Below are 10,871 nucleotides of genomic sequence, written 5' to 3' on the forward strand. Positions count from 1 at the left end.
AATGTATTTATCTTCAGAAGATCATCATTGTTTTTCTAGAGATTTTCTTTCTTGCCGTGTCCAATTTAAAAAAGCGCCAGTGCTGCTTCAGCGAGACGCTGAATTTCATGGAATATTATTTACGCTAGTAGATGTGCTTCTTGTCCTAAACGGCACTTCAGCCTCAATGCTCGTTGAATCATCGTCAGCATTATTTGCCCAATTCATGTTCATTGCAGGTGTAAGACATCTCTCATCAATTGACTCTGTGCCTTCATATTTCCTACTTTCTGCAGGCCACGAAATTCTCTGCCATGCCCGACTACGCTTCCCTTGTGTTGTTACCTGTTGTATAACTCTAATTGACAACTAGTTATCTTCTGAACGTATTATATGGACAGCACAGCCCTATTCGCTCCTCTTAACGACAGTATCGGCTCCATGCGTTTGCTTTCTATGCCACAAAGCTTTCTTCTCTCTTTGGATTACAACATCCAGATTTTGTTCCTCTGTTCGTTGCGGCGTTTGCAGCTTCTTTTCAAATTCTTTATTTACTACTGTTCCAGACATGACGGCCGTTTATTACGTCACGTTCACCGAATACCAGCTCATTATTGCGCACACATCTTCCCCGCCACCCTGACGACCGTCTATGAGTGATCCCATCCTTTATCCATTCTGTCCACCTTTCGTCATTGATTCGGGCCCCATGCAGCGCCGCCACGATCACTGCAACCAGCTGCTATCTCCGACGAATCAGGGGGAGAAAAGGGTGGCAAACAAAGTGCCATTGTGGGAATACCGTGCTATGGACAGCACGCCCACATCGTTTGCTATCACGGCGTCGACCTGAACACCGAAGTCAGGAGTTTGGTAACGTTTCCACAGACGGCAGGTGTGTAAACTGATCATGCGGAAAAACAACGAAATAGGACACTCTAACCCCCGGAAACACGGTTTCCTAAAAACAGAAACAGAAAGTTAGTGCAAGCTGGGTACAAACTAGCCGCAGGGCTAGATAAATCCGGACTCACACTCTGAGAAGAAACACAAGTCGTCTTATCGCCTCACCTTCGGTTACGAAGCAGTCCTGCAAACATTTCGCCCTACTGCAAGTTTTTCTCTAACTATAGACCTCGCTGCTATGAGTCATTTGCGTCATCAGATTTTCCCCTCGACACCACCAGGTGCTGTGTACCGTAGATTTCACGAGCATATGCACCCCCCCCCCCCCCCCCCCCCGGTGACGTTTTCTCACCATCCCGGTGCTCTTGACGTTCGGGTGGTTTTGTAAGCGTGCACTGAGCTTTCTTTGCGTTATGCTGTTGTTAGTGCCGTCATCAAAAGGATGAAACCAGAAACATCGCGAGGCGAAGGCCCATCGCATCAATGAAGAAGGCACCGTAGAACGACTTATCGATTTTTCATCAACCATAATATTAAATTGCATTTCTGTTCCTTGTCATGAGCCCTCAGTCGCTATTTCACTTAGTTTTCTGTGTTATCAATAGGTGATCAATTTTGCTTTGGCAACCAAGCCATGTATACGAGTATGTTCCGGTAACCCAGCTTGCGCTACATCAAAAATTTACGAACGATAAGAAGGGATCTTTTTTTTTCTTTGTTACAATAAAACAGATCACCACCTTTTGTTTGGAAATGATGGCACAACACGCGCATCGAAGAAATGCGACTCATTCGAAACCTTTCGTCAGCTCTGGCTTCTCCGCATTGGCAGTTCTTTTGAGGGGAAGCTCTCTTACAGGATTCGTTTCCGTTTTGAGTGAGATACGCTTCACTATAAAAGTATGCAGTGCTTTTGTGCCACCAAGAACTTCCCCATACCGAAAGTACGTGCGACAAGAAAGAAATACTGGATGTTCCAGCAAACATCCGGGAGTTAGAAAAAAGAAGACAAAGCCTTCTTGGCCGATGTTCTTAGCGCTTTGCTGGCTCTGCCATGCTGTGCTCTTTGCTAGCTACGGTGTTTTTATTGGCGTCCTGCGCTATTAATCGAATTCCTTAGTGTGTGACGAAGGAAACAAGATATCCAGAATGCATTCGCAACTAGCCTAACGAGCTCGCATGTCTAAGAAGGCTCTTGGTGGAACTCTGTTCCCCGAGAGGCCCCATGCTCGACTGCTTCCCATATTGCCTAACCGGCTTCGAGTCACTATCGATCTTCCTTCCGGAAGTGCTCGGCATAACGTGTGTGGAAGTTGATTCCAGAGGGGGATATTGAAAGAAATTTCAAGGAAAGGGAGTTTACGACGTCTGCGACGTCTGCAGTGACAATTGGTTCGCAGCGTAGAAAACTTTCCCTATAGGACTGAACGGGAGTCGCAATATGCGTGGGCCTTCGGAGCACGCTGTTTTCGGCTGATTAAAATGCTCACCTATTCCAATGCCGACGGACTGCGCCTAAGGAGCGACGCTGAATTATTGCTGTTTGAGTTGTCATCGATAAATATTTGCAAAGGGCTCGGTCTCATGATTGAGGAAATCGGCAGCGTAGGAAACTGCTTGTTTCAGTTACGTAGTAAGCTTATTACTGCCCGCACTCGCCCCACCTAAGTTTATAGGAAATGCCCAATTTGGAGAATGCGATTGAAACATGAAAGCACGGGTGCGGTCAGTACGCAATGTCAAGTAGGAGCGGGGCACATGGGAAGTTTTCTTGCGACTTTTATTGTACTTATGCAACTTTATTTCACACACTATAGGACTGACGTCAATAAAATGTGAAAGGTCAATAAAAAGCACAACAAAAAAAGGAAGAAACACTAGCACGTGTGACGCTCCTGGGTTACATCGGTGTGTGTTCTTCTTGATTCTTTGAGATTTCTCATCTTCCTCTTTCTTTCCTCTTCCCTCCCCTTCTTCCAACTTCAATTTCTCTGTTTCTGCCTCCTCCTTTCTGCAATGTAGGCAGGCGTTGTGCCCCTTCCGGTGGCAGTGGCCAACCTGCTCCTCGCTTCCCCTTTCCTGCAATGTATATATATGTTTTCAAATCAAGAAATAATAATAATAATAATAATAATAATAATCGATTCCAGGGACGCAAATTGACAGACCAAAATGTTTCTTTTCCCAAGCGACAACGTAACAAAATATTAAAGTAAGAAAGATTGAGGGCCAGCAGTAACGGTGGCGCCAACTACAAGAGGCGAAGTTTGATGTGGGGTGAGGGATATCGCTGTCCGATTCGCATAACTTTGCTGCTGGCGCTCAATTGAAAGACCACGCAAGTGCCTCCTAGAAAATTCTGTTAGTGTTTTCGAAGCGAAGGGAACTGTTCTCTGCCAATATAACGCTTCTGCGCACATTGAAAGCACAGAACGCTTTGTAGACACTCTTCATGAAACATAATAAGCGATCCCTGTGTGTGTGTCGCGACGGGGTCCACAAAGCCAGCTCCTTAAGCGGCAGAAGCATTTGTTGAGAGGTCGAGATATAAACAAATTTGGAGGACGCTTAGGTTTCGTCCATAAGACTGGAACGCGATAGCATTCAAAGAACTCCAACAGCTTCCCACGCTTCCCGGCAACTGGAGCTTATGTAACCTTAATCTTTATCCGGAAACGCTGGCGGCGAACGCTATGCACGAAGGCGAGCTTTCTGGTAGAGACGCGGCCTCATGCATGGGCCGATCCTGGAGGTTGTGTACAGCCGCGCCAAAAAAAGTTACATCATTTTCAAGTTTCTCTTAAAGTTTCGCGCTTTTAATATTTCAGTCTCAGCAGACTGAACATAAAAGGCACGCGCTGTCGGTGTTTTTGTTTCGTGACATTTGTTTGTGGACTACCATTCTCGAAATTCTGAGGAATAACTTGTAATGAAGAACTTTAGTGAGAAAATTTTGTGGCAATATCACCCGCATATACCGAATGTCATATAGGAAGGCCCGGGAATTTTCGTTCACGGGGACGCTGGAGCCTGACGCCGTCAACATCGGATTTTCTGGAAGGAGCGCTTAACGCTATCGCGTTAATATGCTCGCGTTGTGTGCTGTCCACACGACCGAAGCAAACCATGGCTCAATGCAGCGAACGAATACATTCGCAATCAGTGACTTCGCGCGTACGCTTATGTGCGGCAGAGCGATGTTTCTCTTTTTCCCTCAGCACTGGATGTCTGTCGGTTTGATTCTTTCTTTTCGTCGTTTTTTTACGAACTTCAAGGTCACTCTGAAAAATAACGGAATTCGGACTGCTCAGGTGCTAAAATAAGTAAAACAAAGGGGAGAAACGAAACGCCAAACCCGTGGCCACCGCGTGGGAATTAGAGATACATAAACGGCGATGCTACTCGTGGATCTAGAGTAGCTGCTTCTCCAGTTGACCTCTGCCACAATAAATTCGATCGTAAGTGACATTTTATCTACAACGTATTCAACGCGCACAGCCCCTTTAATATGCCTCTCTTGTTCGAGTATAAGCCGTTGCCGCGCTAAAAATGATGGTGAGCGAAATTGCTGTGACACATAGATTCTCCTGTCCCTCGTTTCCGCTTTCATGCTTTCTCTCGCTAATTTTCTAGTTAGCTCCACCCCAAAAGCGTTGGCCGTCTATGATTACTCAGCCTTTACATAATTGTTAGCTGATAATCTCAACTGAACTTAAAGATAATACGCTTTGCTCTTCTGCCAATCGATGTTTGGTTGGATCTTCTGTCCGTTCTAAGCTGAGTGATTATCATGGTTGGGCGCATTTCCTAAGTCAATTTGTTCCACTTCATCGCACGGCTGTGCCCTCGAGACTAACTGCTCGTATTTTTCACTCCCACGCGAAACAGAGCCTCCCGAGATTGTAACTCAGTTTACGTCTCTGAGAGGATATATGGCCCAAGTAACTGGCCACGTGCGAAATGGTAGCGAACAAGCGCTATGTGTTTAGCTTCACGAAGAGATTAATGACCTGAGAAAGACGCTTATGGCCGTTCCTTATGGCCGTTCCTTACGAGTTAGAGTTGTTTTCTTGAGCAGGCTGTCGTGTAACAGCACTTGCAATTGGCTTCTCAAGACCTCCGGGACCAACCTAATTTGTAGAGCAGGCTATCCTCATCAACTACTGGAGAGCCTTTCCTGCTGTTCTGTCTGCCAGTCTACCTATGTTCACTTCCCTTTCTTTTCGTTTGCTTGGCCTTGCTTTCCCTTGCCTTGCCTTGCCGTGTCTTGGCTTTGCTTACGTTATCTCAATTGTCTTGATTACACAGACACGTGTGTACATTTGCACAACGCAACTCCAATTGTAGCTATCAAATTTTAAGCAAGTTTGCATTGAGCCCACAGGAAAAGGATGAGCGCAATAACTATATTGAAGCATTCGCACTATCAGTAAATCAAAGAACACCAGTTAACGAGTTTGACAGAACCGTCAGCTATTAAAGAAATCTTATGGCACGTCACGAGACATTACAGGTGCCATGCACTGCTGCGATATAGCGGATGATAGATAACGAGGGTAGAACATGATGGATGGATTTTACTATGTGTCCAATACAGCGAATAAACGACGGATAGGTGAATGTACCTTGTAAAGAAATTTAGCAAATGATTTCTATGAATGGCGCAATAGCGGAGGAAGCGTCACAAAAGAGATATCAAGGGACGGCATGACAATCCAGTGCGAGGAGGAATAGAAACCCTTACGGGTTTCCTTTCTAAATTCGAGCTACATGCGGGTGAATGACGCTTTTACCTTTCATGAACATTTTCAGTTGCATGTCTAATATAACACGCAAGAAAATTCACAGCCTTTCACGGATGACCAACTCGGTGCAGAAGCGAATCAGACTGCTAGAAGCGCTTTTCAAGTCATTATTGCTTGCTTCGACATGTTGGAGACTACTTCGCGAAAACGCTACGTGTCTTTAAGTATTCTAAATCTTGCTGTGGCTTTAAAGATGAATTAAAGAAACAATATGCCATCCACCCGAACGTAGAACAAAGCTACCAAAGAAACCCATGCGGGTTTCTCAGAATGAAAGCTTCGCAATTGGGGAAAAAACCGCCCTTCTCCGGGATTCGAACCAGGAACCAACGCCTTTGTGGGGCGATAAACATACTATATGAGCTAACCGGACGGCCAACAGGCCGCAACGCGAGGACGAATTGATGGACAACGCGAAGTACAGGAACATTGTGCCCCCTGTGTCCCTGCATTCCCTGCGCCTTTAATAATCACCTACTTCTCTGTCCGCAAATTATTGAAATAGCCTGCTGTGTGCACCCATGGGATTCGCTTTCTAATTATTGAAAGGCAATGTGACAAAGGAGCCGTAGGCTTTTCTTGTGCCTCCTTGTAGGGCTACAAACCATGATGGGTACTTTCATTTTTAATTTATTTACCCATACTAGCGTCTAACATTTTCATCGAAACATTGCGCTTGAAATGCGTCAGTGTCAATTGTTATTCTACACCACGAAGATTATCAGCGTAGCATCACGACAAGGAGAAACGCATTTCTTTTTGCCTCTACCTGGATAATGATAATGATCCGATTGATCGGTGATTTATATTGCCATCCCCCTCATAAGTTGGCCGTGAAAATATGTACATTGCTATACCACCGTAATGCTTCTTTTGGCACAGGTCAGAGCCGTAGAGCAGAGTCGTAGAGTTGGTCAAACATTTCTTATCTCTCTGATGCTCTTTTTCTTCATCCAGACATCCATGTATATATTGTAAAAAACATCTGACATTATAATCTATTACCTTCTGTTTTTCAATGAATACTCATATAACTTTTGCTTATCTCAATTGCGTATGACTAAATGCTTCCATTCACTTTGAATCCCGGCACTTCTGGAATATGGATGTTCCGTACGGGTGTTGCTTTCTTAAATACTCGAGATCGGCACACCACGTGGCAGCATGGCGTACTTTAAACAAAAAGAAATCTGAACTCGACTGGTATTTTACTTTTTCGGCTGTAATTCTAATCAAGCTAAATTGCATTTCTGGCGCTTTGAATGTTCCTCGATTTTAATTTCCTGTTCATACCTGTAAAGCGTGCCCTTACTGTCAGACTTGGTCATAGTGTGGCAGAGCCCTCTTACCTTAAGCTTCTTTCTGTTTGAATGATTACGGTAGTAAACAGCACTCAAATTTAAAAAACATTACATTAAATTATAGGGTTTTACGTGCCAAAACCACTTTCTGATCATGAGGCACGCCGTAATGGAGAACTCCGGAAATTTTGACCACCTGGGGTTCTTTAACGTGCACCTAAATCTAAGCACACAGGTGTTTTCGCATTTCGCCCCCATCGATATGCGGCCGCCGTGGCCGGGATTCGATCGCGCGACCTGGTTCTCGGCAGCCCAACACCGTAGCCACTGAGCAACCACGATGGACAGCACTCAAATTCCACCACTTGTGATTACTCCATTGGCGCATTCTCGCAATATTCTAAGCAGGCAAGACACGGCGTCTACCGTCGTTACTTTAGACAGGAGCACAACGACTCAACGAACAAGCAAGCACGTGCTCGTCGTAGTTAGCCGTTGTCTGCTGCCTGGTTTGACACCAGCGGGCATACCGACTCTAACAAGGACAAGCAGGCAGGGACGTGAGGCCATTGCGAAATTGTAGCCACGTGTGCATTCTCTGGCAACTTTGTGCGCATTCTTTCTTTCTTCACGTCGAGTACATCGGTGCCTCACGACGTTCTTTTCGCTCCTGGTAATAGACTGGATTTTGAGAACCAGAAAAAGTGCTTGGGCGCCTCGCAGACAAAATATTTCGCAAGTCCCCTGGGCGGTTTGCACTACTCTGGCTGAGAAATTTGTCGCTTTCTGGTTGAGTTCCTAAGTGCTTTCCAAAAATTTGGCACGTGTGCTGGCCGGTTCGTTGATCTTTTTTGTAGGAGCACTGCTACCTCTCAGCTTATTTATCTAAATGGCTTTACCATATTTTTTTTTCAATTGTTTTTACTTCATTCGTGCGGCCTATGATCCATAGCACAATTGTGCCTCCATTAGTATATTCTTTATACAGGGTAATGCTTACTGCATGGCCAATCACAATATTCTATTGTCTGGATAACGATGCCTAATTAATTACCCGTTAGTGTATCAACATTAATTCAAGTGATACGATGCCTAAAATTTTAAACAAATTTATTTATTTATTTATTTACTTATACTGCGATCTTAAAAGATTATTATAGCAGGATGGGTACTGAGAATTGCGAAAGATACAGGCATGAACGAAGAACCAAGGTACAATGCAACAATAAATAAAGTGTAATATAGAAATCAAGAAAAGCTACGACAGTACAATAACACTATGCAAAATCCACCGAAAATTCATCGAAGCGGTGCCAGTCTTCTGCACAGACCAAGGCTGGGGGTAGCGTTTACGCGCGGATACGTGCACCTCATGCGACGCACCGAGTCTCCGCACTGTGAGGTGTGCAATGTGCCTGAGACTATAGGTCATGTGCTTTGTGACTGCCTTAAGTACGTGGAAGAGCGTGAAAGGTTGGACAACGACCTTACGCGTCTCGACAGCGCACCGTTGTCGGAGGACGTTATTTTAGGCCCTTGGCCAGATGCTCGATCAAGTTTCAAGGCCATTCAGGCATTACTGAACTTCTTAAAAACTACGGGCTTGGATTGCAGACTTTGAGCATGCTAAATTGCTTGCGATATGTTCTACATCTTCCTTCTATCGTCATCGTCACCCATCATGCACCTCTTCTCTCTTTCTTTCCCTCTTCCCCTTCCCCCAATGCCGAGTAGCTGGCTAGAGGAATATACCTCAGGCCGACCTCTCAGCATTTCGTATCATTAAACTTCTCTCTCTCTCTCTATGCAAAATAATTACAACATAACGTATTGTGCAGTGCAATGATAGTGAGGTTCAAATGAAGCTGCTTTCAAACGTGGACAATGTGCTATGTAATTCGACATCAATACAAAGATTGTACCAGTAGCTCACAGTTTTATGAAAAAAGGAGTATTCATAACAATTACTGCGTGATGTGAGATATGTTATCATCTTACTGTGTCGCTTGCTGGTGGCGTAAGCCGTAGAATATGAAAGACTACCTGAGGTGCTAACTTTTATATGTCCATTCTGTAGCTGAAAGACGATCTTTAAGCGAGAAGTATGGCTTCTCTCCACAATAAATGACATGCCACTTGTAAGCAGCTCAGTGACTGACGTCCGACCATAGGAGTTATAGATAAATCTCGAAGCTTTTCCTTGCACTTTTTTCTAGTTCTTTTAGATTGCGCTTAGTGAAAGGATACCGTATTATCACCGCATATTCCAACACTGAACGAATGGACGTTTTATGGGCTATCATGCGAGCCTGTTCCGACCCTGGTCCCGTACTTGATACTAACGTTATTAGCGTATGTATGTCGTCTTGTATGTATGTACTCTTTGCCGAGGAACTTATCTGCAAAAGTGCCACGTTCGCTGCACTCATAACCTTCTTTTAAAATATAGATGTATGGCCTAAAAGAAAACATGTCTAAGGCTTCAACAAACAGATTTCACGCAGCTTTCAGTGTGCTGGCAAAAGAGGCTGTTGCTTAACGACTATTTGCAAGTAAGGACCGCAAGACACGTTAGACATGTATTTACCACGAACCGCCTTGCTACACACACACGTTGCAAATGCAGCCGTATTCTAGACACATACGGCTACGCGCTATAAGTCATAAAGCTCAGGTCTTTAACGTTCCTCCGGGGTGCCATCCCATCATTGTAGGGCACGTCGGACTGAGTGTATGTTTCACTTAAGCCTGACACCTACAGTCTGCCTTTCGTTCCACCCAAAGTCCAAAAAGAGAAGGTAGAACCAGTAAAAGAAAGGCAAGGGCGCCTAGCTAATGTGGTCTGGAGGTAATAAAAACGCAGGGAATTACACGAGCGACAAGTTCCGTTGCCGTACAGCCAGACCCGTACAAAAATGAGTGTTGATTAACCATTGATATATTGTTGGGGAATTGTTGAAACAACGGACTTCAACAAATTTTCAAGAGCGATTGAGTTCACTCAATTCTTGCACAACAATATTACCGTTGAGTGTTCTCAATAAACAATTTATTGGGTAATTTGTCGTGATTTTTCTAGTTGTTCTTTTGTTGTGTAGCAGTTGAGTCCAGTATACAATAATTAGAAATCGCATATGAAGACATTCCAAACATGTTTTGCGATGCGTTCCAACCTAATTCCTGTCACTTTGCGACAGGTAGGTTCTTTTTTCGCCTCGCTTTCATTAATAGAAAATTATGTGTGACCGATGGGGTGGAATCGAACGTTGGCCGTCGAGCCCGGTACTCTAACCAATAAGCCACGAGCGCGCGCATAATCCTCTCATTCGAAAGCTAGTAAGCTCTGAAATGCTTGGCGTGTGCGCCGCGTGCCACTTCCTGGTGCTGTCGCTACAGCTGGCGCTTTGAAGCGCCTATCTCCGGGACCGCCCCACTTTCGTAGCCATTTTCGCTACGTAAAAACTGCAACGTTAGACTAGATTCATGACCGCCCAAGTTCATAACGATTTATTTCTTCGCCGGTGTACAAATGCCATCGTCGTTTTAACATACACTAGATGACATAACCATTGGTACGATCCGAAATGAGCACGTTTCGGGGAGCAGAAGAATGCGAAATTCACTTGCAAACACGGTGACTACGCGCATGTGGAGTTCCCCAAAAGGAGACACTGCGGCAGCGCGGCCGGCGATACGACAGGTGCCGACAGGCGACGACGCTACCTTCGAGCATCGGACGCACTGTGGGAACCGTAGGATGCAAGCGCGCACACGCTACAAACATACACGGTGAGGTCTTCGAATTTCCTACGACGTACCCTCTGTCCGTAAAGCAAATATAGTTTTTTGTCCAATGTCCGTGGTACTAGAGATCAAAGAA

The 10,871-nt window shown here is 44.9% G+C and overlaps 1 protein-coding gene across 20 annotated transcripts in view; it reads left to right on the plus strand.

Annotated features, from left to right (window-relative positions):
* LOC129384282 (uncharacterized) overlaps window positions 1-10,871 on the plus strand; it is a 667,107-nt gene that overhangs the window by 565,940 nt on the left and 90,296 nt on the right. The window lies entirely within an intron of this gene.

The sequence above is a fragment of the Dermacentor andersoni genome, chromosome 8 (assembly GCF_023375885.2).
Source record: "Dermacentor andersoni chromosome 8, qqDerAnde1_hic_scaffold, whole genome shotgun sequence".
Lineage (NCBI taxonomy): Eukaryota > Metazoa > Arthropoda > Arachnida > Ixodida > Ixodidae > Dermacentor > Dermacentor andersoni.